Genomic DNA, 27,497 nt, shown 5'->3' with positions numbered 1-27,497 from the left:
TTAACAAAGTGTTAAGAGCAGTTATATTTCAGAAATTATAGGTAATTGCTTATGTAATTTTATTTATTTTTTTAAATTTTCTACAACGAACATACATTACTTTTATAATACATGGAAATAAGTTAGCTTTGTCAAGAACCTTATAAGCAATAAAAATACTAGTTTTGAGTTCAGTAGTTATACTTACAGAATTAAAAAATAAAATCAGGCTCAACAATAACTTTTCTTGCAAGCTTATACATTTTAAAGTGAGAAGCCCTCACTGTTCATGCTCACTCTTCTACGTTTAGGGTTACTGATATGCATAAAAGCCACCTCCATCATTCTGCACCACAGTTGAGCCCACAAAAGTAAATAAACATATCATCAAATTCCAAATCCTGAATTGAAATGCAGCCAGGAGTCTCCAGCTTGTGAAAGTGATCTGTCACATAGTTATCTCATAGCATCTGAAGCATAATGTTACCACCATAGAAATGCACAGCAGCACATCCAAATGCTTTCCTCCAACCCACAAACTCCACTCCATTTTACCTCCTACCTAGCCAGGTAAAAAGTAAGGGCTATGCCTGACAACATACATACAGAAAGGCAAGAGAATTTCAAACAGGGATGTGGTAGGAACCTTGGGAGTCCATCCTGCTCCCATGCCCTCATTTTATCTGTGACACTACGTAAAGTCACATTGCTGATTATTGGCATGGCCATATACGCCACCTGGTTTGCATGATTTCACTTTACACACTCCAAATCTGTCTCAGGTCTCATACTCCTTGCCAGTCATGTGATATTGAAATGAGCCATTAAACCTTCTAGGTCTTAGTTTCCTCCTATACAAATTGAGATAAAATATTAGCCATGCCTTTTTAGAGAACTGTGATGAAAATCAAAAGGAGAAATACAGGAGAAGATACTACATACATAAACTCTAAACCTCTCTTCATTTGAAAGGGCTCATCGTTACATTCTTAATAATATCCTAACATTGGCCAAGTCTTAACCAATATAACAAAATAAAGGACGGTGGTGCATTTTAAGAATTTTTTTAAACCACTTAAATAGCAGAGTTATAAAATAAAGCACCTACCTGAAATAAAAGGCCTACTGCCTCAACTACTACAAACTCACTTTTTATCTTTGTCCTTGGTTGTAATGGTCCATTCAGAGCATTGGATGCTCTGCTCTGAATTTCACAATTCAAAAGGATTCACAATTTTGGCTCCTAAGAGACAATGGTAGCTCTGGTTTTTCAATGCCCTGAGTACCAACAGTAATGCCAGAGAGTAAGGACTACTGACTCTCATAGCTGAAGTGGATCTGTTATTTCTGGAAGGCTCATTCCTGGCAGAAAGCTCAGCCAGCCTGGAGTCTAACACCTGCAGTGCCTGGAGACTTACTACCTAACATGGCAACCTGTTCCAAAGAGTCTGGCAACTCTGACGGCTAGGTACTTTTCAGGTTGAATCAAAATCTGTCCCACTGTAGCTTCACTCATTCATTCTGTTTTCAGGTGCAACACAGAAAAATTCTACTCTTTTTCATGAGATATCCACTCTCAAGTGCTTGACGATAGCTCTCAACCCCTGTCCTGACTTATCATCTTGGTTCGTGTCTATTTCTTTATGGCCCATCTTCAAAGGCAGTGCCAAGAACAGAATAAACATTTCAGGTATGGTCTAATCAGGCGGAGGATCACAAATCCAAATGACCGTCCAAAATATCTTCTGTCGTGTATAATGGTCTCTAGTCACATCCCAGAATGCAAATTGAGAAAAGGTGTTTTGATGATGGGAAAATGTAGTACAACATTTTGAAATGTCAAATGGGAAAAGAAAACTTACTAAGGTGTATTTTTTAAGCCAAGCTTCTATAAGTAGTTGTGTTTAAATATCACATCATGTTCCCTGCTATTTCTAATAAAGAAGTGCACAAAAATAGATTCATGGGTGACCTGGTTAATAGGAATCTCCAAACTCACTGCACACTCCTTCCTCATTATACAACCGACTGCAGAAATCAAACACTGTGAAAGGATATTCAAGGTACGTGTCGGACCAAGTGGGGCCCGTAGGAGTCTGAGTCTCGGTAAAACAGCTGTGCAGCAGAAATAGCTTTAAAGGCAGAATATAAAAATGTGTATACTAAAAAAAAATTCAAAGGAAGAAGAGAATATCATGGCTTTTTCCACTGTTTTATATAAGAATATCGATTGGAATGGGCCCATATGCAGTAAAGTGGCAATAAAGACCCCTCTGAAATCTACAAGGCCCAAATGGAAAACCTGAATGAGTTACAGTGGGAAGCAATTAGAAGGCAAGTGTCAGCCTGGTTTGTGCATAAGGCCTTTTCCCCAAAAGAGAACTCTCTGTGTAGGTCACTTTAGACAAATAGAGATCCAAAGAGTGGAATTCCGCAAGAAGAGGACTGTTCTCCCACTTGCTTGGGATAGAATTCTCAGATCCTCTTGTCTTCAAAAGTACAGGTGAACAAGGAAAACCAGACTACCTTTCTGTAGCCTTGTCCATGGTCCTGAATCAGCAGCTAAAGCAGAGACCGAGCAGGGCCTTTAATTGGTTAATAACTGGTCAGTCCCACTGTCTCATGGAAGCCAATATGTGGAGAACCCCAAACCTGGGGCATGTTGTCTGTACTACATTCTGAGGTCCTGGGGCATTCCAAGCAGGGAGAGAGAGCATGGGAAGGAAGGAGTTTGATTTCCTGAAGTTGAAACTGATCTGAATGAAAACTTCCTCAGTGTCCCCCACAACGGCACATTCCAAAGCAAACACCCAAGATGTGAATAACCTATCACTCTTCAGTATTCACAGAGGACAGTGCTACCTGTGTTTTACCAAAGAAGCCCAGAGAGAAGTTGGAGGCAGTATTTCAACAGGAGACTGATCAGATTCTCATGTGCTGTCCCAAATCTATATAGCAATAAATCTATTTACATCTGGTAGCAGTTGACAGTGTAAGACTCAGAGGTGTAGCCAGGTCTAACAAGTAAGAGGAACATATTGTTTATTCAATAGGGATTACTGAGCATCTACTATGTGTGAGGCATAGGGATGGCAGAGGGCACAACTCCTGTCTTCCAAATCATTATGAGTGACTGAGTGAGAAGAGAAACATGCACACAAATACCTAAGGCACCGGAAGTGTAGAAAGCAATACAGGAGCTGAGAAGACAAGGGGGATTGTAAGGAATTCTTCAGGGAGGTTCTATAATAGTTAAAAATTTAAGAACAAACAGGATTAGAGTGGAGGGAAATGGGTTCAAACTCAACAGGTTCCGATTCTTTTTGCTGGCATGGAGACAAATATCACTACCAGTAGGCATGAGAAGATAGATGCAAGGGGCTTCAGGGGGGCTTGTGGGGGAACATGCAACATAAGGCAAGGAGGCAGCTAAATGCAGGGAGAGAAAGGTACACAACGCTCAGTCCCCAGATGGAAGGAGGGGGGACTGAGGGAAAACAGCAGGTCCCGAAATGTTTCTCAAGGTGCAAGGAATGGCCTTTTTTAATCTTTAGAAGCAGACGGGAAGCCTTCCCTCTGTGCTTTCTGCTTCTCAAGAACAGATTTTAGGAACATACCCTAAAGAGCCAGAGAAACCTGAGGCTTCATGGCCAACAGTAACATTCTTCATACCATTTCTGATAAAGTCAGGATAGCTTCTCGCTCAAAGATCCCAAAACCCAGGCAGGGCTCTTCAGAGGAAAAAGGCATTAGTTCAAATCCACGTTTGGTTGCTTGCCGGCAAGATTTTTGAGTGTAAAGGTACATATCCTTCCTGAACCACAATTTCCTCATTTGTGAAACGGGAAATGTTCTCACAGGCTCATTGTGAGGATTAGAGATGATGTTGATAAAAAGTATCTAACAAAGACTGTGGCATATGGTAGACACTGAAAAACGGATATTGCCACCATTATGATGAATATTATTAATTTCGTATTATCATTATTCTTATTTTCAGGAGGGATGCTGTAAATATTTAAGTACAGAAATACATGGAACCACATTAAAGACTAAGGGGGAAGATTACAGAGTTGATGTGTTGAAGTTATGACTTTGATTGTCATCACAAGGTTTCTCTTTTGTATTAATCATATCACCCACAAAAATGGCTCACTGAGTTCTACAGCCAGCCGACACTCAGGCCTTATGCCCATGAGGATCCCACAATTCATAAACATTTAAGCCTATTCTTGTTGCCAGTAGGTGCCAATACTGGCAGCAGATGGATGACTTTGATGAATACTCTCCCACCTTCTCTCTTGCCCACCAGAGCTCATCTCACTAGGTCCTGTCTCCTGGGGGACACAAAGGACAGCACACGCCATCCAAAGTCAAGTTTAGACCACTCTCTGGATCTGCAGCCACTCACTGAAGTAGCCCTGAGGGAGACACAGCAGTCCTGCTCCCTAGGGAGGCATCCCCCTCACCCTAGTCCCATGGAGGGAGAAGCCCCAGGCTTGGTGATCCCTACCAGTGGGTCTCGTGTCATAGGTTTGGGCGTTTTCCATAAAAAACCCATTCCCTCACCTCACTAGCCATTTTAAAAATAGCATTTCGGGGTCGGTGGCTCAGTTGGCTAAGCATTTGCCTTCAGCTCAGGTCATGATCTCAGGACCCTGGGATCCAGCCCTGTATCAGGCTCCCTGCTCAGTGGGGAGTCTACTTCTCCCGCTCCCTCTGCCTCAGCCTGCTGCCACCCCTGTTCATGTTCTCTCTCCCTCTCTCTCTCTCCCTCTGACTAATAAACAAAGGAATTTTTTAAAAAATAGTATTTCAGACCCATGGCAATTTCAACTAAAGAACTACTCTTGCCTTAAGGGGTAGAGTTCTGAATTTCCAAACTACTGCTCCATAGGACTTGGTGAAATCTTCAATACCAGGGACCGTGGGTCGTCTACTGATGCTCCCCTCCCAACAGCACTTGACCCTCATGAAAGCTCTGGGCCCAGAAAGAATAGACATTGTATTTTACTCCTATAAACATAGTAAAAGCTGTTCCTGAGCCAGGCTTAGTGTTAATAGACTTACCCCCTGATTTAATTCCCTCAAAAAAGCAGATAGAGTCATCAGCCTCATGTATGATGTGAGGAAACTGAGACTTAAGAGTTGAGTAACTGGGGGCGCCTGGGTGGCTCAGTGGGTTAAGCCTCTGCCTTCGGCTCAGGTCATGGTCTCGGGGTCCTGGGATTGAGCCTCGCCTCAGGCTCTCTGCTCAGTGGGGAGCCTGCTTCCCCCTCTCTCTCTGCCTACCTCTCTGCCTACTTGTGATCTTTCTCTCTCTGTCAAATGGGTAAATAAAATCTTAAAAAAAAAAAAAAAAAGAGTTGAGTAACTGCTCAAAGGTTGCCCAGCTCCTAAGTGGCCTTTAGGGTGCCAAGCAAGTGTTGACTATGCCTGGCTTACCCTCACCCTGGGCAGCTTCTTTGTGGCAGAACTCAGCATCAGGAGCCCTTCAGTTGGTTCTCCTACTGCCAGGCTCCGGAGTAGCATTACAAATACTTAACATGAAAGTAGAGGATAGACATCCTCTCCAGAATTCACTTGTTGTAGCCTGGAGTGCGCCGACTGTCCACATGAAGCCATGCAAACTCTAACTGCTTATGGCCCAGACTCTCTTGCCTGTGTTTACTTGAACAAGGGGGGAATGTGTTATCATCTGCCCAGACACCCTAGTCTGCTTCTGCCTCCATAACCTGACCAACTCACCCTCAGAGCCACTATCGGCCTCCGCCCTCCCCCTTGACCTGACCCCCTGAAAAACCACTGCTGCCTTCTGCCCCGTCTGGCTGGCATCTCTTCGTCTGGTCTAAGACCTTCTAAGCCACATCCCACTCCCTCTAAAGGGCCCAGCTCTGAAGGCTGCTGCTCTCGACAGCTCCGTACCAGAGATGGAACTTCTGTCTCTTTCAAATTTGACAAGCAGATGAGTCGATGAAAATGCCACCAATTAAAATGAACTGTCCTCTGGTTAGGAACGTGAAACAGACATGAGCCAAGCCGCTGCTGTCTAATTCAGCCACATTTTAAAATTACTAGTATCCAAAGGCTATCGAAACTGTCCCTGGTTTGTTTTATCAATACTGAAGGGGATATGCCACTCTGCTCAGAAAGGGAAAAGATATGACACCTGGCCCACCTTCAGCACAAATCAGTTCAGGCTTTGTGACCTTTGAGTTTTCATTCCACCTGCAAAAGGGCCCCTGAACCCGAATCCACCTTTGGTATTCTTGCGGTCACGGCCTGATCTCGGCTCCCTTCCCATTTCAGACCCCGCCACTGTCCGTTCACTCTAGCCTCCCCAGCAACAAAAGGAGGAAGATCTGGGGGACGAGCTTGTGGCTTCAGCAGGCATCTCCACCATGACCACCCACCCCCACTCAGGTCCCGGAGCCCAGAGGATGAGCTGGAAGCAGGGTCTGTCCTGTCCCCTTCACACCTCCCTCCATGGGAAGTGGGCAGCCCAGGGCTGGCTGCCGTGGCAGCAGACCAAGCAGCCTTAGAAGGAAAACAGCCATGAACGGCACTCCAGAAATGAAAGCGTTTTGGTCTTCAATGAAAGTCTGCAAGAGGAAGGGGGCAGGGAGCAGCGTAGGACGGCACAGATGAAGCTCGGATGCCCCAGCCCAGCTCAGGGAGCCTCCAGCCTCCAGCACATACTTGCCTTTAATGCACCACACACCCCACAGGTGGCCAGACAGGGGAACCTGGAACGCCCCGAGAAGCAGCTGAGATCCGGTGAAGGTCAAATACAGGACCAGCTTAAAGAATCTTTGGATTCCCCCTCTCCGGTCTGATGCTGCCACCCCCATTCCTGATGTTGTTCAGACAAAGGAATTTGGCAGTCCCGACCCTTCCCGGAACATCATCCACACGCAGGTGCAGGATCTGCTAGCCAGCCTGAGCTTTGTTTAAGAGACACAGAGAGAGAGAGGGAGAGAGAGAGAAAACTCCCCACACCACTCCTTCTCCTGCTTGGCACTGCCAAAAGCTGCATGGCTGACTCACACAACTTGAATAATTGCCTTTTAATGGTACCATTCCCTTTCCATGTAAAACCGGGCTCTGTGATTCCTGACTACAAGGCCTCTGCCACTGCTGGGCACATGTGCCTCACCCTTGGCCCCGAGCCGTGGAACCAAATCTGCCACTCTTCCTCACAGATGGCACAGGCCAGCCTGGTGACATCTGGGAAGGAAATCAGCAAGTGTGCCCCCAGCCAGGGCCAATCGTGTGGGCACATGCACGTGCCTCTGCCACATTGGGGGGTTGTGGAGGGTGCCTGGTTCCTTGCCACTTGTCTCCTCTCCCACCCTTTGTCCTTTGCCTGAATGTGCAAGTCCAAACAGCAGGTTCCAGGGCCATGGAGAGTCTGAGGCTTCAGACAACTCTAGCCCCTCCTAGATTTTGTGAGACAGTTCACCAAATGGCCTTGGCCCAAGTCCAGCACATTTGAAAGCCTCCCTAAGACTCCTCCTTTATTCATTAAACAGATTTTTATAGAGCATTTACTATGTGCATAGTCCTGTCTAGCCACTAGGTTTACAGCAATGAACAACACCTACAAGGATTGATCTTGTGGAAAATGTTCACATCCTGGGATCTGGCAGACACCATTCAACAGAAACACAAACAGGATTCCTGTCCCCATCTACACATCAACAAAATATTCCCACCCACTGGTAGACAATGGCTCTTGCTCTCCTGTGTGTCATTCTAGAATCTCCGCTTGCCTCACCGCCCAAGAGCCTTCACTAAGTGTGAGACCTTTGCCTCTACCTAACTGTAGAGACAGAGGCTATGCACGGAGGCAGAAAGGACCAGCAGATACTCCCAAGGATACTCCCATTCTGTCTGCATTTCCGAAAGGCCCTTTCAAAGGCCACTTTGGGGGAGCACCCGAGGCCTCTGGCAGGAACGGCACCCGGCTGACAGGTCTGGGCGGCGTGACACAGTGTTCTCATCAGGGAAGACATCACTGGCTTTGGTGAGATATTAATGGGTAAACTTCAGCCCTTCTGCCCATCAGCAAGTCAGAAGTATTTTCTTTTTCTTCACTTTCAGAGGGGACACATCAGTGGTGGATGGCGAGCTCGGATTTTCCATAGGCTTAATGCTTTAAGCCAGAGCAAAAGCAGAGCCCCCACCAGAGGAGGAAAGCCAGAGGCAAAGAGAAACAAAAAGATCGCTAGCCCAAAAAAAATAGGAGGAGAGGTGGAGAAAACAGGAGAGAGTGGAACAGGGGTCTTACGTTTTCTCTTGCTCATTCTGTCAAGTAAAGGGCTGTGCACTCAGCTGGAAAAGCCACTCAGATTTTAAAGCACAGGCTCCCCCCTCCCCCACCACTCAAAGGAGGAAAGCTAACATGGACGGCTCACTTTCCAGCTTGTCAGCTACCCGTGAGAGGGAAGTGCCTACTCAAAGCCGGTGGCTTTCTTAACAAGCTGAAAGCCAACAAGACCTTTCTTTCTAACAGCAGTTACAAGGCTTCGAAAATACCGTTCATAAATAAGTATTCCATTACTGTAACTTGTTTACATGATTTATCTTCACAAGACTGCCCCTACTGAACCAGACAGATTGAGGGCAGATTTAAATGCAGCTATCACATCCAGGGCTCGGAGGCACAGTTCTGCACCTGTATCCAACTTCAGAGGAGGGCACAGACAAGCTGGACCAAGCCGCTGCAGGGAAAACTATTACTTTCATTTGAATCCGTTCTCTGAGGCTGCTGCATTGGCTGTCAGTCAGCCAGCAGACATTCTCAGCTCCATGCTCCAACACAGCATACAAACTTGACTTCTCTGAGGAATCCGGTTGGGTCTTCATTTTTCTTCTGCCGCTTTTCCTACGATCAGCAAAATCGTGGCATCCACATATAAGCATCTGGAGCAGCCAAGACGGGAAGACACAGGAATTAGTATGTTGCCAGGTTAGGGACCACCCGTCTAGAAACTGACAAAAAGCTGTGTGTAGTTCTGCTTGTGCCATGAAATCTTTGGGTCAGAATTATTTTCCGATCTGAGAGATGGTTTGAGATCTTCTGTCACCTCTTGCTTTGGGAGACAGCAAGCAGTAGTAATGATAGCTTAGGAAATTCAACGCAAGGAGAAAGCCAAGCACATAGGAGTATGCCTAATGTGCCCAATAATAAATAATAAAGGGATCAGTAACAATTAAAATATCTGACAATATCAAGTGTTAGGAAAGGTGTGGACACACAGGATTTTTGCATACATCTATTGACAGGAGGGTCAGCTGAAAGTTGAGCATCATTTCATCAAGTTCAACAACCTGCCAACCGCATTCCTAGTTGACAGGAAAAGCTTTTGCTCATATACAACACAAGGCAGGTAAGGGACGATGATAGCAGCATTGTTCAAACAGCAAAACCTGCAATCCGTCCAAATGCGCATCTCCAGGAGCACGGATAAATGAGCTGAGGTATGGTCGGGTATAAATGAAACTCGGTAGCACATCAGAATACAGATGGATCCTAGCCATCTAATATGTATATGAGAAAAGTCAAAGAGCACATACCCCAAGATCCTTTTCTTAAAATCAAAGCAACTAAAAAATATATACATCCTGAGGATACATGCAGATCAGATACAATTCTAAAAATGTTTGGCCAAGAAAAAAAAAATGAGGACAGGCTTCAGAATGAGAATTATTTCAGAAGGGCAGGATGAAAGAAAATCATACTACAAAATACACATTGCTGCCAGGTCTTTGCTTCGGAAAGTGTTGTGGGGTTGCTCTTTCTGTTATTAAAGCTGGTAACTGATAAACAGATAGGTGATGACGGGTAGGTAGGTAGACAGATGTCATGTACACACCAATGAGGAGATACGATTTTCTGGAAATGAATCCTCGACTCAGAGACATAGACAGACAGAGAGAGATATAGTTATTCATTTTTCTGTCCCTTTCCCCCAGCCACAAAAGATGAGGCTGAATTTCCCATCCTTCCCCAAAGTTACTGTGCCATGTCACTGAGTTCTAGCCGATGTAATATGGGCAAAAGGGACGTGAACATGTCTAGGCAGAGCCATTAAGAGCCTGCTGCATGGCCTTCTATCTGCTCTCACTTCTGCGGGCTCGATACTGGTGCCCTGATCAATCCGGGAAGCCACATGTAAACAAGGCAGGGTCTTTGAAAGCCAGAATTCCTGAAAGACTAAGAGGAGCAGAGCCCCATGTACCCCAGCCATGACACCCATGGGACTTCATGTGACTGGGAAGTCAACTTCTACAGCACTAAGCCACTGTGACTCCACAGTATCAAGTTTTACCTTCACTCACTCAACTCAAACACTGGTAGCTTGACTATCTGGAAAACAATTACACGGAAGTGTACTTTTTACCTAATCACACCTTTAACATGCTTTATTGCATGTTGGAAAAAGCCAGAGATTTCAAAGGTCTGCACTTGGAGAGAGGGGATTTTAACACTGCTTCTTTTGCTCAGTGCTCTAGGTCATGGCATTAAGGCAGCCAGAGCTCACAGATGATGCTCATTCAGGACAGTCCCAACCTATTCCTCATTTGAAGGGAATGCAATGTAAAAAAACAGGGGCTCTAAGATCAAGCAATTTATGGGAAAGCGTGCACCATTTTAGGACACAGCCTGTGTGCTAGGCATTGACCAGGAGCCCACCTTTTTTAAGTATTTTTAACTAGGAGCCCCTCCCCAGACAGCAGTGGCCCCTTCTAGAAAGGCCACTCCATTTCTCTTCTGTTCTGAACATATTTAGCGTACCTATCCCCTGACATGTTGGTGCTGGTGTCTTGCAAGTTCTGCTTTGCCATCTTGTGAGGGGGCAAAATGAGCAGATGGTCATGACCACTGGGACGCCAGGTAATGAGCAAGGGCCTCACGTCGGAGTACTGGGGTCTTGTCACCTAGCCAAAAATGACAGCTTGGCTGTCTGGCAACAGCCCTGATGTTGGGAGGAAGCATGCCTCTCACCACTTCAGTTCCTAATGTGGTTATACTTCCAAATTCTTGCCCCGAATTGATTCTTCTCATCTTTTCAGTAGAGGTGAGCACAGATTGGGCAGTTTCCAGGTAATGAAAGAAACCATATTGCTATAGATTTATCACCTGGCTGAGTAGTTTCTGGCTTCGGGGGAAAAAAAGCAAGTCTGTCAAGCAGAGGCTGGGTGATGCTCTTTGAAAGCCACTCCTCTCTCCTCTCCTACCAGCCTGACCCTAGGTCAATGCCACCAACCCTGCTCCCTCCTACCTACCCTTCCCTATTTGCTGGGAGGGAGGAGGGGGGCTGCTCAGCAGAACTGTAGATCAGTGTCATGGAATATGGACACTAGCTGGAGGCAGAAGTTGAGACAGGGGAAAAGTAAAGGGGCATGGGACTCAGGCAACCCAGAACTGAGGGGATAACAGAGGAAGGAGTCTATCTCACAACAGAGATCCATATAAAGAACTCAGAACACTAGAAAGGACCTCAGGCATCACCTAGCCTCATCCTTCACAGGCACAGAGACTCAGAAAAGACACCCATGAAGATTATGGGGCTTAATCATATTTGCCCTGTAAGTCAAAGGCAGAATGGGGGTACCTAACTCCTAAAATACCATTCTTTCCTCACACCTTACTGCCAGTCCAGAACATTTACTATCTTCCTTTTAGGAATCATTTTGAGCAAGGAGGAAATCAAAGCTCCCCTCTGAAACCCGGGGAGATCCACAGGCTTCTGACTGACTGGATGTGAGCCAGTGATGTAGAGATGCCCAAGAAGAACCATCTTCCCAGGTCAGAGTCAGGAGGGTTGGGGAGAGGGGCCCAGAGAAGGAGCATCTGGGTAAGAGCAGGCTCAACTCTCCTGCCACATTCTCAGATTTTATAGGCAAGCATTTTGTCAAGAATGATAAAACCCAGGGGCACCTGGCTGGCTCAGTGGGTTAAAGCCTCTGCCTTCAGCTCAGGTCATGATCCCAGGGTCTTGGGATTGAGCCCCGCATCAGGTTCTCTGTGCAGTAGGGAGCCTGCTTCCCCTTTCTCTCTCTCTGCCTGCCTCTCTGCCTACTTGTGATCTCTGTCTGTCAAATAAATAAATAAAATCTTTAAAAGAAAAAAAAAATGATGATAAAACCCAGAGACCTGTTGACATGGGAACATGGTAGGGTCAGAGTGGGAAGTAAATTTAAGTACTGATTCCATGCAAAACTGAACCCCAGCAATGCAATTTTATCACAAGCAATGATTCCTATTTCTCACCAAGCAAAAATAATAGGCCATCTTCTCAAGTCAATGGGCTGAGACTTGCATACTGACTGAGTGGCTTACACCCACATCAAGGTAAGTCCTTGGAACTTCCTGGTGGTGGACAAGGAGATGTGTGGCCCGGCTGCCCTTCTGAGGAAGAAACTGCCCCAATGGCTGGCAGTGGAGTTGGCATTCGGGCTTCAAGCGTCCTCCACTTCAGAAATGGTCTCTGCTGTGGAGATCCGTCTCACCCAAGGTCGCACCTCTACCCAGAGGGCCCAAACCCAGTGATTGATGAATGCAAGGATGAAAAAGCCTGGCCACTGCCATCCAACATGAGACTACTACAGCCCCCACTCTTCAGGAGCCCACTGAAACTACTGTGCCTGCACCAAAGCCCTACTTCTGCTCCTCGCATCCCTGGGTATCCATCCCAGGAGTCATTCCCAGCAAACATTCTGGACAGTAAACTCTGTAGGTCTGTCTCCTGGCAAAATCTCACCAGGACACTTCTCACTTGCCTCTTAGTAAAGCAAACCTCACACAGTAGCTCCACTACGACCCTCAGTTTGTCAGAAATTCAGAGACCTCATCAATTCCCAAAGTTCCAGAATTCCTCCAAGAGGCCATAAATATAATTGCAGAGTATCATTTGTACAATAATAGGCAAAGAATTGTTTCCGGATAATGCTGTATCTTGAGACAGGTTCCACACTATTTCCTAATGTGCAAAAAAGAGAAATAGACTCGTGCTGAATCCCATCTCCCCATTCTTTTGATCTGAGGTCTCCAGTGCGGTTACAGTTACCATCATGCCATCTGACTTGAACTGATAATGATTCTAAGTTCCATAATGTCAAATAAGTCATATTTCAGCAACACTTCCTACCCATTGCTAAAAATAGTTTCCTCCCACACAGTTATTCCTAATGAGATATTTCAGGCCACCTGGCACCCGGGGGAGTTCCTTGCTAATCTTCTGTGGAGTCCCACAAGACGGAAGCTGTACACAATAGAATCCCACTGGATATTCCAGTGTCAGAGGGTGAGAAGAGCAGTGACAACACAGGTTGTTTTGTCTTACAGTAAGAGGTGTTCTTTGGAGATGTCATTAGAGCGACAGTCACTGTGACCCTAGGGGAAAGATAGTACATTACTATGTGTTTCTGTCGTGAACACAAGAGGAGCTGGCCTCAGTTACTGGCTGGCTCTCTTCCAGGACCTTAACTGCTCCTACCATTTCCGATGAGAACCGCTCTGAAACCTGAACAACTTTTAACTCCCACTGAAATGGAAATGCATCTGGGGACCAGGAAAGCCTCCTTTCCGGCTCCATTGTCAACAGATTCTAGCTATCCCCAAGGCTTGCCATGCCTTGCCGATAACGTGCCCTGCTTGCTCTTCCCTCCCTACCTTATGAAATGTTATATTGAGTTCCCACCTCTTCAACAGCCCGTGAGGCCATGTGTTGGCTGTTCCTTCTGCATGATACCCTCCTCCTCCTCTTGTCCTGCATCAAGGCCTTGGTAGGTTCTCCTAGCTCTCTGTGCAGACCCACAGATGACAGACAGGTCCTATGACTGTGTGCACCCTCACTCCCTTGGAAGCCTCTAGAAGGAGAACCCTCTCTTCGCTGTACTCAGTGCCCAGTACCACTGTAGACACTTCAGCTAATGTTGTAGTAGCAAAACCAAAATGGTGGCCAACCATGTCTAAGTAGCACTTTCTGGGGATGCCTGGGTGGCTCAGTGGGTTGAGCCACTGCCTTCGGCTCAGGTCATGATCTCGGAGTCCTGGGATGGAGTCCCACATTGGGCTCCTTGCTCTGCAGGGAGCCTGCTTCTCTCTCCGCCTCTGCCTGCCTCTCTGTCTGCTTGTGTGCTCTCTCTCTCCCTCTTCCTCTCTGACAAATAAATAAATAAATAAAATCTTTTAAAAAAATTTTAAATAGCACTTTCTGGTTTTAGTCTTTGAGCCTTACCCTTAAAATTATTAGAAGAGCCCAGAGGGTGGTCCCAAAGGAAACAACTCCAAAAACACCTCCAGGACATCTCTGAGCTGTCCTGGGCAGGGCCTTCTCCAAGGAGAGCCAGGCAGCACACACCAACTTGTCCAGACATTCCAGTGTCTTAGAAGCCATGGAGGGGCTCTACTCTCTAATTATAAACGGGGGCTCTATGGTTAGGAATAGGTCTGGAAGGGGAAGTCAGTATACTGTCTTCCCCTCCCCCATCACTAGTCCCTCCTTTACACTGGGTCTTAACTGAAACAGGAGGCAACACTTAGAGAAATAAATGTGCCTTTGGATGGCAGTAGCATCCCAGGAGTACCAAGTGAGTTCACCAACTCTTCCTCTTCCTGCCAAATACACCACACCACCTCATGGCCTTAACTAAGCCTCATCCACTATTTAGACCACATCTGTAGGACATCTGGGAAAATGCTCCTAGATACCCATCTTCATAGCCAACATTTACTGACTTATGGGTTGACTTGTGTCTCTTAAAAAAGTTATGTTGAAATACAAACTCCCAGAACTTGTGAATGTGACCTTATTTGGAAATAGGGTCTTTGCCCAGGTGATGAAGCTAAGATGAGGTCATACTGAATTAAAGCTGGTCCTGATTAGAGTCTTTATAATAAGAGGGGGATTTGGACAGACAAATGGGGTAAAAACACCATATGAGAACAAAAAGCAGAGACTGGAGAGCTACGTCAACCAGCCAAGGAATGTCAAGGATCATCCAATAGCTTGAAGAAATAAGGAAGAGTTCTCCCCAAGAGCCGTCAGAGAGAGCATGGTCCTGCCCACACCTGGATGTCTTGGAAACTAACACACTGACCAGGCATTATATGCCATATTCAGTAGTCCCACTTGGTGACTTTACACAAACCTCACAGTTGTGCTGGAAGGTGGCTATTGGGGCCCAGGAAGCCTTTGTGGTGTGCCCAAGGAAAGGTCAGGAGGAGGTCCACGCAACTAACATAAACAGAGCAGGGACTCCAGCCATGCCTCCTGACTCTAAATCCAGCCATCCTTCCGAAGCTTTTAAATCAAATTGGTATTTCAGCATTTGCTTTAGGGGTCTTGAATCTTTATTTAAACATTCCAGGGATCTTCCCTCCTTCCCACGTGCGAAAAGGAGAAATAATCTGAGGCTCTGGTAGAATTCCAGATCTCCTGGTCAGGAGAGGCAAAGCCAGTTGCAGCTGCTACCAGCCCAGTTTTGTCAAGAGATCCTGCCAGAGCTGCCCCACTTGATCCGGGGTCAGGAGAAAGCAGTAATTTACAAGCTGTCTTCACCTGCCAGTGTCGTAAAGGGAGCCCGTAGCAATTAAGCACTTCTAATCACTTAATCCACTTCAAATCTCTGCAAGGGGGAGGTAATAATTATAGAGCTCCTATCTGGCTGGTCCTTGCCTGGTCTTCAGTCAACTAGAGTTGTTACCACAGAATATTAGAAAATACATTTCCTAAAGATTTCTCCAAAGCATCTGTAACCCTGAAATCGGGCCCTATGCAGGCTGGGAAGGCCAGCGGACAATCTGGGGTTTCCTTCTACCCTCTCCCTCTGCGTGAAGCCTCACCATCTCCAAGTCCCCACTGCCGGGATCTTGACTATAAATTGGAACCAGATCCTTCACCCCATCCCATCACGTGGATGACCTCCTTTGTTACCACTCAGCTCCCCAGCTCTGGACAAAGGCCCCACGTGTATAATTTACCAGGTTCTGCTGGATCAGAGATCCAGTGCAGTCTCAGGACCCCATGTCCAGCTGACTGCAAGGTGGTGTCTGTGCACTGGAAAAGAGCATAGACTAGGAGGAGGCTGCGGAGGAGATGAATGCAACCCATTCCTCCAGGGAGCAGAAGACTTTCCAAAGGCATGGACACTCCCTCGACCTGCTGGACTAAAAACTCTCCTCTGACCTTCCCAAAGAGGCAGGAATAGCAATTCTAGATATTTCAGGGGTTTATCTCCAGGTCCTTAGCACTTCTCCAGCCTTCAACAACCACAGTGGTTATTCCCCAGAAGCACATTCTTTATTCAACATCTGCCAGGTCTGTACACTCAAGTGTCACACCTGAGACTCTTCCTTGTCTTCTTTCTGGGGAAGGCGTGCTTGCAAGTCACCAGTGCATCCCAGTGATAGGAGAGGCTCAGATGAAGAACCCCTCAAGGATTATCAGTGAAACAAAAACTGGTTGAATGGATTTGCTGCCCCATGTGATTCGGGGGTAGTTAGGCAATTTGGAATGTAACAGAGAAACAACCCCAGTTACCATCCCAGTTAAATCCAGCAGGGCCATGCACTCATTCTCAGGATCTATCTATCCCTGCCTTCCTCTCAGGCATACAGGCTGTGTTATACACTACCTCCAAAAACCCAAAACTCATACCACCAAAATTGGAACGATTCAGCCAATGCCCAACCAATGGACATTGACCACCTTCTTCAGGCCAGCCTGGACCTCTGAAAAATGCCCAAGGGTATATAACCCACAGGCCTGACAACTGAAAAATGATGACATAGGGACACAGGCAAAAGGCAAAGAAACAAAAAATACATATGCACACAGGAGTTACACGAAATAATAGTTAGCGCCTTGGATTACCAACAAATCAAACTTTCTAAAGGGATTCCACATACCATCATCGCATTTTAAACTCACTCGGGGTAGTACAAGTATTTTTAGCTCCCCTCTGACAGAACAGAAACTGAAGACTGATGACATTAAGTGACTCACCTCATGTCATGTGGACTGCGGCATGGTCAACTACAAATGCAGGCATTTGTGGCCCTGGCGTGTGCAGAAACAACAGGTTCTTTTTTTTTTTTTTTTAATATTTTATTATTTATTTATTTGACAAACAGAGATCACAAGTAGGCAGAGAGGCAGGCAGAGAGAGAGGAAGGGAAGCAGGCTCCCCACTGAGCAGAGAGCCCGATGTGGGGCTTGATCCCAGGACCCTGAGATCATGACCCGAGCCGAAGGCAGAGGCTTAACCCACTGAGCCACCCAGGTGCTCCAGAAACAACAGGTTTTTGCAGGAGGAGACCTACAGAGTGATCTCAGTACTGCAGACTATGTGTCAATGGAATAGAAGCAAAGATACGTAATACCCTGTGCACCAGGAAAGGGGTTATTTCAGATGAAGCCCCAATTATCCCGATTGTCAGGGGCTGAGCAAGGTTCAGAACTGCGAATCAACCACCAAAAACCAAAAACAAAAACAAAAACAAACAAACAAACAAAAAAAGCAAAAAAAAACAAAACCCACATCTCCAGTGCTCAGAGCCCTCCCTTCCAGTGAGTTCAACTCTCCCCTCTCCTTGTGACTTAGGTCTTCTCAAAGTGCGTACATACCGTGGACCCATTCCCAGATCAACATGGCTAAAGAGCATCAAACAGAACCCTTTATACATCTTCATTATTATGTTCAAAAGCTTCGCTTCTCCAGGGAAAATACTCTTGTTTCAAGAGTCAACGCTCTGCTGATTGCCCACGGAAGAGGACAACAAGTCTAAAGCTATTAATGGCTATCGCCAGGCAATTACAAACCCAGCGGCCTCGCGCAGGCTCCTGGTCCTCCCGGACGCTGCGTGCCAGTAGGTGCCGTGCTGCTTCTGAGAGATAAAGCAGTTCCCGCTGCAGCGGCTGAGATGCTCCAACTGACCTCCTGGCTGTGGCCACTTTGGAGAAAATAGCGGCATCCTGTAATTTGACTGCAGGCAAGACAGTTGCTCGTGTTCAGGCAAGATAGTCCTGACACGGCGAGCACCCCAAGAGACCACTGTGAGAACACGGTGAAAACCTGCGTTCACGGTGCCAAGGAATCGCAAAAGCCTGTTATGAAATGTTTTGGCCTCACAGGCTAAAGGCGCTTGCTAGTTGAAAACAAAAGCAAAAACTAAGACTGGAGGGGGTGGCAAGGGTGAAAATGTATTTAACAAGGACAGAACTGGGCACCCATTAGGAGCAGCCCCGAAAGGAGGCAAGACGTCCAAAGAAGGCAGCAGCCAGCTGACACACAGGCTCCATGCACAGAGGAGGCAGGACCACCTCTCGCCTGCGAATCCCAAATTCCCAGGTTTAGACCCCCACCCGGTTCAAACCCCAGAGAGAGCGGCTTCACAATGGCCTTCCAGAAGCATCCGAGAGCAGACCTGCCAACGTTGCACTAAGTAGTCTGCAGACCGGTTGGCTCTGGCTGAGACCCGGGACCTAGCAAACTCTTCACGGGCTCCCTTCCCAAGTGTCCCCCAAATAACCCTCTGTTTTTTCCTACAACCTGAAGGTCACGCGTTTCTCTCTTCTCCATCCACTCTGCTGTTGCCCTGACCTTCACACCCAACAATCTTGAGCCCCCCAGGGAGAGAGATTCCCTCAGTTTTCTCGTGTTTTTCTCCGACGTGAAAGGAGCACAGAGGTCCTGGGGCTGGGGGCTGGGGACCCCGGAGGTCTGTTTTGCAGAGGGAGAGTGTTCCCCGGACCAGGCTGCAGCAGCCACCACAGCTCAATGAGGCCACCTCAGAGCTGCCTGCCTCTGGATTCCATAATTAAAGTCACTGCATGTTTGATCACCTCCTTGATGCAGAGTAATTAAAACTGCTGCACTGTTTGTTTTTCATTTCCTTTGATAAATGGTGAAAGTGTTGATGAGCAAAAGGCCTGACGTTCCCGATGTCCCGCCCCACCCTGGCTTCCTCCTCTGCAGGCGGGCCGCTTCCCTCCTGGTGGGGACACAGGTGAGACGCAACAGGGGAAACTCTGTGGGATGCATCTGACCCCAGCGGCCAGGGAAAAGGTTTCAGGATGACCTCTCAGGGAGAGCTGGCACTGTTCCTTTGACCTTTTAAGGGCAGAAAGGCTCCAGGTAGGTCTCTGTTCCAGAAGGAAAACGAAAAGTACAAGTTCAGGCTACTGTTGGGATTTTATTTTTTATTTTTTTTTTAAGATTTTATTTATTTATTTGACAGACAGAGATCACAAGTAGGCAAAGAGGCAGACAGAGAGAGAGGAGGAAGCAGGCTCCCTGCTGAGCAGAGAGCCCGATGTGGGGCTCGATCCCAGGACTCTGAGATCATGACCCGAGCCGAAGGCAGAGGCTTTAACCCACTGAGCCACCCAGGCGCCCTACTGTTGGGATTTTAAATGCCTCCCCCTTCTTCAAGCCCTCTTGAAAGAGAAATGGGGCCATTCGGGCACCCTGGAGAAACCAGCCTCTGTGTTGTATGTAGCCTCTCCATCGAGAGAACAGGGGTCATCCTATTCGCGCTGCTGACCACACGCGGGCGTCATGAGAACTAAGTGACACGTGGCACATGAAAATGCCACACAAGGGGCGCCTGGGTGGCTCATTGGGTTAGGCCGCTGCCTTCGGCTCAGGTCATGATCTCAGGGTCCTGGGATCGAGTCCCGCGTCGGGCTCTCTGCTCAGCAGGGAGCCTGCCCCCCCCCGCCTTTCTCTCTGCCTGCCTCTCTGCCTACTTGTGATCTCTATCAAATAAATAAATAAAATCTTTAAAAAATAAAAAGAAAAGAAAATGCCACACAAACCACAGGGCTCCACATGATGTCGGTGAAGTCCCTTGCATTATTCTTGCCTCCCTGCCATGCTAAGTGCACAAACAGAGAGCCTGGCCATTTCCCAAAGCGACATAGTCTCTCTAGCTAGAGCCCCCCTCCACCGAGGCAGGACAGAGAACCAGAAGAGGCAAGAGGCCAAAGGGCATTCCAGGGAAATTTCCACACTTTCCTCTGTAACAAGAGGAGTTCGCCCATTCCTCTTGCACACTTCCAGAAGGTGCTGCTCTAGGCCCGGGGCTGCCAGCTGGTCTCATGTAGCGGCAGGCTCCTCTCCCAAGGAGCTCCACTTCATTGGCAACTGCAAGAAAAAATGCCCTAAATGAAGGCACCTACAGAAGTGACTTCTGTCCTGGGAGCGCTCCCCAGCATCACATCTACGAGGCAGCTAAAATCCATCCACCAGGTGCCGGCTGAACCTGCTTCAATCAAGTCCGTGCCTGCAGGGCTCTGATGAGAAAACCTGAGGTCAGCCCTTCCTGGCCTCCAGAGAGCGCTAACATGCCCAAGGATTATGAGAGATCTATTTCAAAAGCACAAGGATACGACCTCTAATTTAAGCCCCAGACTTCTCCTCAGAACCACAGGGACCAGGCAACCTTCTGGCAGCAGTAATTTTGACAGTGAGGGGAGGTTTATCTGCTGGAACCCTGGATTTAGGTGCGCCTTCTGTCTACCTCTCGGTGTCGTCAGCTATCCTGGGAAATCAGTGTTACCCTGAATGGAGAGAAATGAAATCCGGTAGACCAGGGAAACGAGGGGAAAGGGCTCTGAATGGGAAAGAGTGATATTTGGAAGGAAACGATCCTGCCCCAAAGCAACATCTGCCCATGAGAAAGAAAGCCATCGAAACATCTCTATGCAAAATTCACACTCTCCTCTCCATGACCACAGATTCCGCATGTCTGGGGGTTCTCCCTGAGTAGCTACAATGCAATAAAGCATTTAAATAAAGACCCCCACCAACACCAGCACCCAGAAAGATAGTGATTATTTTTAGTTCTTTGGAGGCATCTAGGGCAACTTAACTTTTGTGGGGAAGAAGCAGGACTTGAGTGAGGCATGAATTAAGCAACAGAATATAATAGAGGAGGAAACGCACAGCGACATGCACATCAAGGCGTGAGAGCTGCCTTAGCTATCTCCTACTTCTACAGCCTTGGGGAGTCATTTAATCTCTGAGCCTCAGTTTGTCATCAACAAAGTAGGACTGAGGAGGACAAAGAAGATAAACCTAAAAGTTCTTTGTGCATAGTAGGGATTAAATAATTAACCCCTGCTCTTACTACTTTGGCAGGGGGGACTATATAATTCTTCAGCCATTCCCTTCCTCAGATCAAAACTGCCTTCACTATGGTTCCTGTTCTTAAAGACAAAGCTGGCACCCGCATTGTTCCAATCGCCCCCAAAGAATCTGTTTTGGAGAGGACTCCAGAGTTGGCACCAAGGAGAGCTCCGAGGTCCCCTGCAGGTCAGCACTCTCTGCTCCTGGCAGATGGCAAGTCATGCAGGGAAGACAAGCTGCCATCATGTTGGGGGACACCAACCCATGCTGACATCACAGGTTGCCAGGTCAGACCTGCACAGCCACCTAGAGAGAGCCAGTGAGCCCAACGTGCAAATCTAGAAATGATGGAAGGGTTGGAGGAGGCAGGTGAGAAGAAAGCCAAGCGTTATCAGACTCTTCCTAATCTGCACACACCGTGGCTGACAGCAGGTCACTCTTCACACACCCCTGCCCCATGTGCATCATCTTTAAACCAAACAAACATGGCCAGACACTCCACAAGGAACAGTCTTTTCTTCTGGTTTTCTGACAACTTTCATTATTTATTCGTAATATATTTATAAGTGATGACATCCTCCCACAGACACAGGGAGGAGGAGTAAGATGAAATGCTCTAAGATTCTAGGGAGAAAGAGATAAAAGACATTACACTGCTATCCCTTGTGCTCCAGAAAATTGCAAAATGCTTACCCAAACATGCCACCTGTCCCCTGAAGAATATACACCACTCGGATTTCTAGATGTTCGTCTGTACCTGTGCCTCGATCAACATAGCCCCCTTCTAATGAGGTGGGAAGAGAGGAGAATTCACCCAGATGGCATTACTCACTCCACTTCTCTCTGCTTCCAAAGCATTACGATGAGAGAGAGAAATTAACGTGATGTGTGTGTGTGTGTGTGTGTGTGTGTGTGTGTGTGTGTGTGAGTGAGAGAGAGACAAGGCTCTCCTTCAACACCCAGATCAGTGTCTTGAGCAGAGGAGATACTGGACCAATAGCTGTTCCATTAGATTGTAGTGTATATACTCAGGTACTCAACAGGGCTCAAATGCAACCTGAATCCAAAGAGAACTAAATACCATCTGGGAATTCACCTCCCTTCAAGGTTTGCTCATTGCAGCAAACGGTACAATCATTCATCCAGCTGCTCAGGACAGAAATTTCAGATCCCCCTTTGATTTGTTCTTTCCTTCCTGCCCACATCCAATCTATCAGGAAGACACGCTGCTTCTAACTCAAAAATGGATCCTGAATCTGATGATGTCTTAACTATCTTCAGCAGCAAACCAGGAGCCTGAGCCTCCATCATCTCTCCCCGGGACTGGTGCAAGGCACCTCACTGCTCTCCCTGTCTCTCTCTTGCCACCATGGAGCCCATCCTTCATACAGCGAGGTTGAGTTCACCAGTCAGATGCTCTCACGCCCCTGCTTACAGCCCAGTCAAGTTTCCCAGGCAAGGAGAGTAACATCCAAACCCCCTACAGGGTCCATGAGCCCTACTTGATTTGGATGTTGCCCTCCTGACAGTCACATCTTCCCCAAATCTTCCCCTCACTCACCACCATCCAGTCATGCTGGCCTTCCCTCCATCCACTGGAAGGTACCAAGCTCATACTTGGAATGTTCCTGCATCAGACCTTCACCTGGCTGCCTTCCTCCAAACATGACCAAACCCACCTGTTTCCTACTGCCATTGCTCTTTACCATATCACCCTATATTCTCTGCTTTAGAGCAAATACCAATATATTAGTGATGTGATTTTTTTTTTTTTTTTATGTGTCGTCTAACTTTCTTCAAAAGAATTTAAGCTCTTTGGAGAGAGACTCCCTCTAGCTCCTGGACGGCTCTATCCCTGGGGCCTGGAATGCCAACAAGTATACAGACAGAGCCCGGTACACATTTGTGGGCTGACCTAACTACGTGGCTTGATCTTGTGCTGTCTCCAGTACCCAGGTTCTCTCTTGGTGAATTTAGTTTTGCATGCCCATGTGTATTTATAGATTACACTGAGGGATGAGAGGAGGGAATAAATTCTCCAGAGACATTATATAAACATTCAACTATAGGACTGTCCTTACAGGCTAGCTGTTTGCAAATAAGATCATTCTCCTCTTACAGTATATTCTAGGTCAGTGGTTGTCAAGCATTGTGTTCTCAGGACCCTCTTACACACTTAAAAATTGTTGAGAATCCAAAAAGGTTTTGGTGGGTTACATCTATCAGTATTTACTGTGTTAGAAATTAAAACTGGACTTTTAAAAAATATTTATTAACTTATATTAAGATAAGAACAAACCATTATATTTTTATTTAATATTTATATAAAATTAATTATATTCTAAATGCAATGTGGTATCTGGGACTTGACCCTAGAGCCTAGAAAGGACATTGATAGGAAAACTGGAGAAATAATGTCCAAATAATGTCCATAGTTAACAATGCACCAATATTAATTTCCTAGTTTGGGCAAATAAACCATGATAATATAAAATGTTAATATTAAGGGAAACTAAGTGAAGAACACACAGAAACTCTTTGGACCGTGTTTTGAATTTTTCTATAAATGTAAAATTATTTTAAAATAAAAGGTTAATATTTTAAACTGTTTTTTTAAAAAATTAGTGTGAAGACTGGCATTGTCTTATATTTTTGCAAATCTCTTTTATGTCTAGCTTAATAGAGTTCAATCCTAGTATCTGTGTCTGTTTTCAATTCTGTTGCAAGGTGCTGCTTTAGTTGAAATATATGAAGAAAACCCAGTTCACACCGATATGTAGTTGCAAAGGGAAGATTTAATAGCCTTATCAGATCATTATATGTATTTTTCTTTGATGCTACACCAAAATTTGACAAGGGTTAAGTGTTAATTGCAATGTGAAATATGAAACCATGATCAGTGAACTTTCTGTACTCCATTACAGTAAACTCTGTTGGTTTATCTTGCATTTTGGACAGATCTTTCTGCCATCAACGATTTTGTAACAACATGCACTGATCATCTGGAAAACCATCACTGAGTTACATAGATCTTCCAAATGTTGACAAATTTCATTATCTAATGTCAAAAAAAAAGAACATTCGCTAATATCAACCATCCCATCAGAAAAGCCTTTAAGGTTTAGAAAGCTGTCAAGTTGATCATGAGAGATATAAATTTTCCAAGACTCTTATTTTGCTTGAATGCTTAAATAGTATCCTGGGAAAAAGTACATTCGGTTGTTTGCCTTGAAATGGAAGGTTCCTCAAGAATCTACTCTAATTATCTGTAGATATCAAGGCTAGGACAGCACAAAAGAGATGAAGACAAAGTCCTTTCCCTGGGTGTTTAAAATATAGTTATGTAAACGACAGCAATATCCCCTGAGCATATAAGAGAATGTCAGTAATAATAAAACAGAGATCGCAAAGAGAATTCAGAGCGCCAAGGTGATGCAGACTATGCACCTGCAAGACTCAGGCGGAGTAGGCAGGGGGGGATTCCAGGTCAGTCCTTTTGGCAGACTCAGTTCACAGTTCTGGATTTCTCCTCCCACCTTGCTCCCAGCAATGAACCTAACATGGGTTCTAAAGACCACGGCCCCGACCCAAAGACTGCAGGTGGCACTGGAGCCAACACAGGCAGGGAGGCAGGACGGCAGAAGGATGCGTGCAAATTGTTCTTGGGAAGTTACAAGAATACAGAAGAGAAAAGCAGAAGACTCTGGCCAGATACCAGTGGTGGTCCATTCCTACATCTGGGTGAAAGAAAGAAAAAAGAAAAGGAAATACTGAAGGATGCCCCAAATGGGCTAATTTTTGAGGAAAAACAAAACAAAAGGACCCACAGAGTTTACTTAGTGAGAGATCAAAATCCAAGGACAGGTAGGGCATTTTTGAGATGAAGTTTATACCAGATGAACACTGTCCACTAACAATATCTAAAGCTCCCACAGCTAATTTGAACACAGTGGCTTTCACGGTTTTCCTCCATCCCCCGCTGTTTGTGTTCATTTCAAATGACACTAGACTTCAAAAATTGGCCACCTGCCCACTTAACTTAGGCTCTTTGTAAATGGTTTGTCCAGACCAGAAGCCATTTGAGCCTGCATTATTTTTCTGACAAGCTGTGGTCTTTTACCCTGCAAAGCCAGCATGTCCTGAATCCTAATGGAGCCCACCAAAGTCCATCAGAGGTGGTTACGGGTTTTTCTGCTGGCTGCTTTGATGGCCCTGGTGCCAAAGACTCAAAACCCCTCAGGCTCTCAGCTGCTAAGTTCCGGTGATTCCAAGCAGAGGGCCAGAGACACCTCCAGCAGAGATAAAAACTGTTTATCTCCCAGCAAATCCACAGGCATCGTGGGGTCAGGGAGTCACAGCCCTCCACCACAGAGCCAATGGCACTTGGTAGAATCAGAACCAATTCTCATGGAGGCTGGAGCATTTTCCCCAAGAGAATTGACCAGTGACAAATACTGATGACAGTGAAACTTGTCTATGGGTCTTGCCTATACATGAATAGCTCTATCCTTCCAGTATTTGGTGTTATCATAATGCTCACCACTACTTTTTTTTTTTTTTTTAATTTCAACTAGCCAACATAGAGTACATCATTAGTTTCAGATGTAGAGGTATGTTAATCTTCAGTTGCATATAACACAAGGTACTCATCACATCACATGTCCTCTTTCATGTCCATCACCCAATTACCCCATCCCTCTACCCCCGCCCCCTCCAGCAATGATCAGTTTGTTTATCCTAGAGTTAAGAGTCTGAGGGTTTTGAAGGGGCGGGGAGTGGGAGGTTGGGGGAGCCAGGTGGTGAGTATTATGGGGGGGCATGTATTGCATGGAGCACTGGGTGTGGGGCAAAAACAATGAATTCTGTTATGCTGAAAAGAAATTAAAAAAAAAAAGTCTCTCCTGGCTTATCTCCCTCTCTGATGACTTCCCATTCAGTTTTCCCTCCCTTCCCCCATGATCCTCTGTGCTGTTTCTTATATTCCATCATATGAGTAAAACCATATGATAACTGTCTTTCTCTGATTAACTTATTTTGCTCAGCATAACACCCTCCAATTCCATTCATGTTGACATAAATGGTAAAATTTCATCCTTTCTAATGGCTGGGTAATATTCCATTGTATATATACACTACATCTTCTTTATCCATTCATCTATTAATGGACATCTTGGCTCTTTCCACAGTTTGGCTATTGTGGACATTGCTGCTATAAACATTCAGGTGCACATGCCCCTTCGGATCACTACATTTGTATTTTGGGGGTAAATACCCAGTAGTGTGATTGCTGGGTCACAGAGTCGCTCTATTTTCAACCTCTTAAGGAACCTCCATGCTGTTTTCCAGAGTGGTTGCACCAGCTTGCTTTCCCACCAATAGTAGAAGAGGGTTCCCTTTTCTCTGCATCCTCGCCAGCATCTGTCGCTTCCTTACTTATTTCACCACTGCTTTTTCAAGAGTCCCCCCAGTGATCACGTCACACAAGACCCTCGCACCCTGGACAGTTCATGAGCCCTGGGAAGTCATAGTCCACAGAAGCTAGGTAAGACAGGGAAGGGGTTCAACGATGTCCAAATCATGCTGGTACTATCTCATCCTCCAAATTTTTCTTAGCTCTCACCTTCCTGGAGAGATAGAAATTTGCCACTCATAAAACAGGGAATCAATGAGGGGGGTAGATAGTGTTTATTTTCAACTCCTTCAAAATGTACTCTTTATAATTTGCAATATTTGGTTTTTGTCTTTTACCCTGTATTACACTGTAAGCTCCCTGATATCTCCCAGTACCAGGAGTAGAACAGCCCCTCTCTCACTCATGGAGACCAGGTGGTGATTTTTCCTTTTTGCATTGACAGGTTTAGTAAGCAAGCATATGGAAGCACTTACGAAAGACGACAGGTCGAAGCATTATGTGAGTCTGCGAAGATGGACTTCACTTCTGTGGGTGGTAGATTCATGCATTAGTCCAGAGGAACAACTAACTGGAAGAGCATGGGCTCCATGGACGGCCAGCAGGAGATGTGAGGAGGTTTTCCCTACCCCTCAGCTCACCTTGTCTGCTTCATCCACGAAGAGTTCACCTGAGTCTTCCAGGTACTAGCAAACACCTCTCATTCCTTCTCTTCACAGCTCTTCTCATCTACCATGCTCACCTGCTTGCCTTTGTCTTCCTGTCAATACGATCAAACATGCAAAATCTGTCTACACTCCCTATCCATGGTCTTTGCCTTCTCTGGGAGACAAAAGGTTACCCCAAAGGACAACCATGTTTATGACCAGGGTAAAGCGTATTGTTTCCTGGCATCCTCTTATCTATCATTAGGATGCATTTGGCTTATATGTAACTAAATTGAGGCAGGGTCTCCTGAGGCCCA

General features: G+C 46.1%; 1 protein-coding gene across 1 annotated transcript in view; it reads right to left on the bottom strand.

The window, feature by feature from the left end:
• Positions 1–27,497, bottom strand: part of ZMAT4 (zinc finger matrin-type 4) — a 362,525-nt gene that overhangs the window by 296,255 nt on the left and 38,773 nt on the right. The gene's annotated exons all lie outside the window — the stretch shown is intronic.

Source organism: Mustela putorius, unplaced genomic scaffold (genome assembly GCF_011764305.1).
Source record: "Mustela putorius furo isolate JIRA1106 unplaced genomic scaffold, ASM1176430v1.1 tig00003976_pilon_pilon_pilon, whole genome shotgun sequence".
In the NCBI taxonomy this organism is placed as follows: domain Eukaryota; kingdom Metazoa; phylum Chordata; class Mammalia; order Carnivora; family Mustelidae; genus Mustela; species Mustela putorius.
This window is presented reverse-complemented; position numbering and strand designations above follow the sequence as displayed.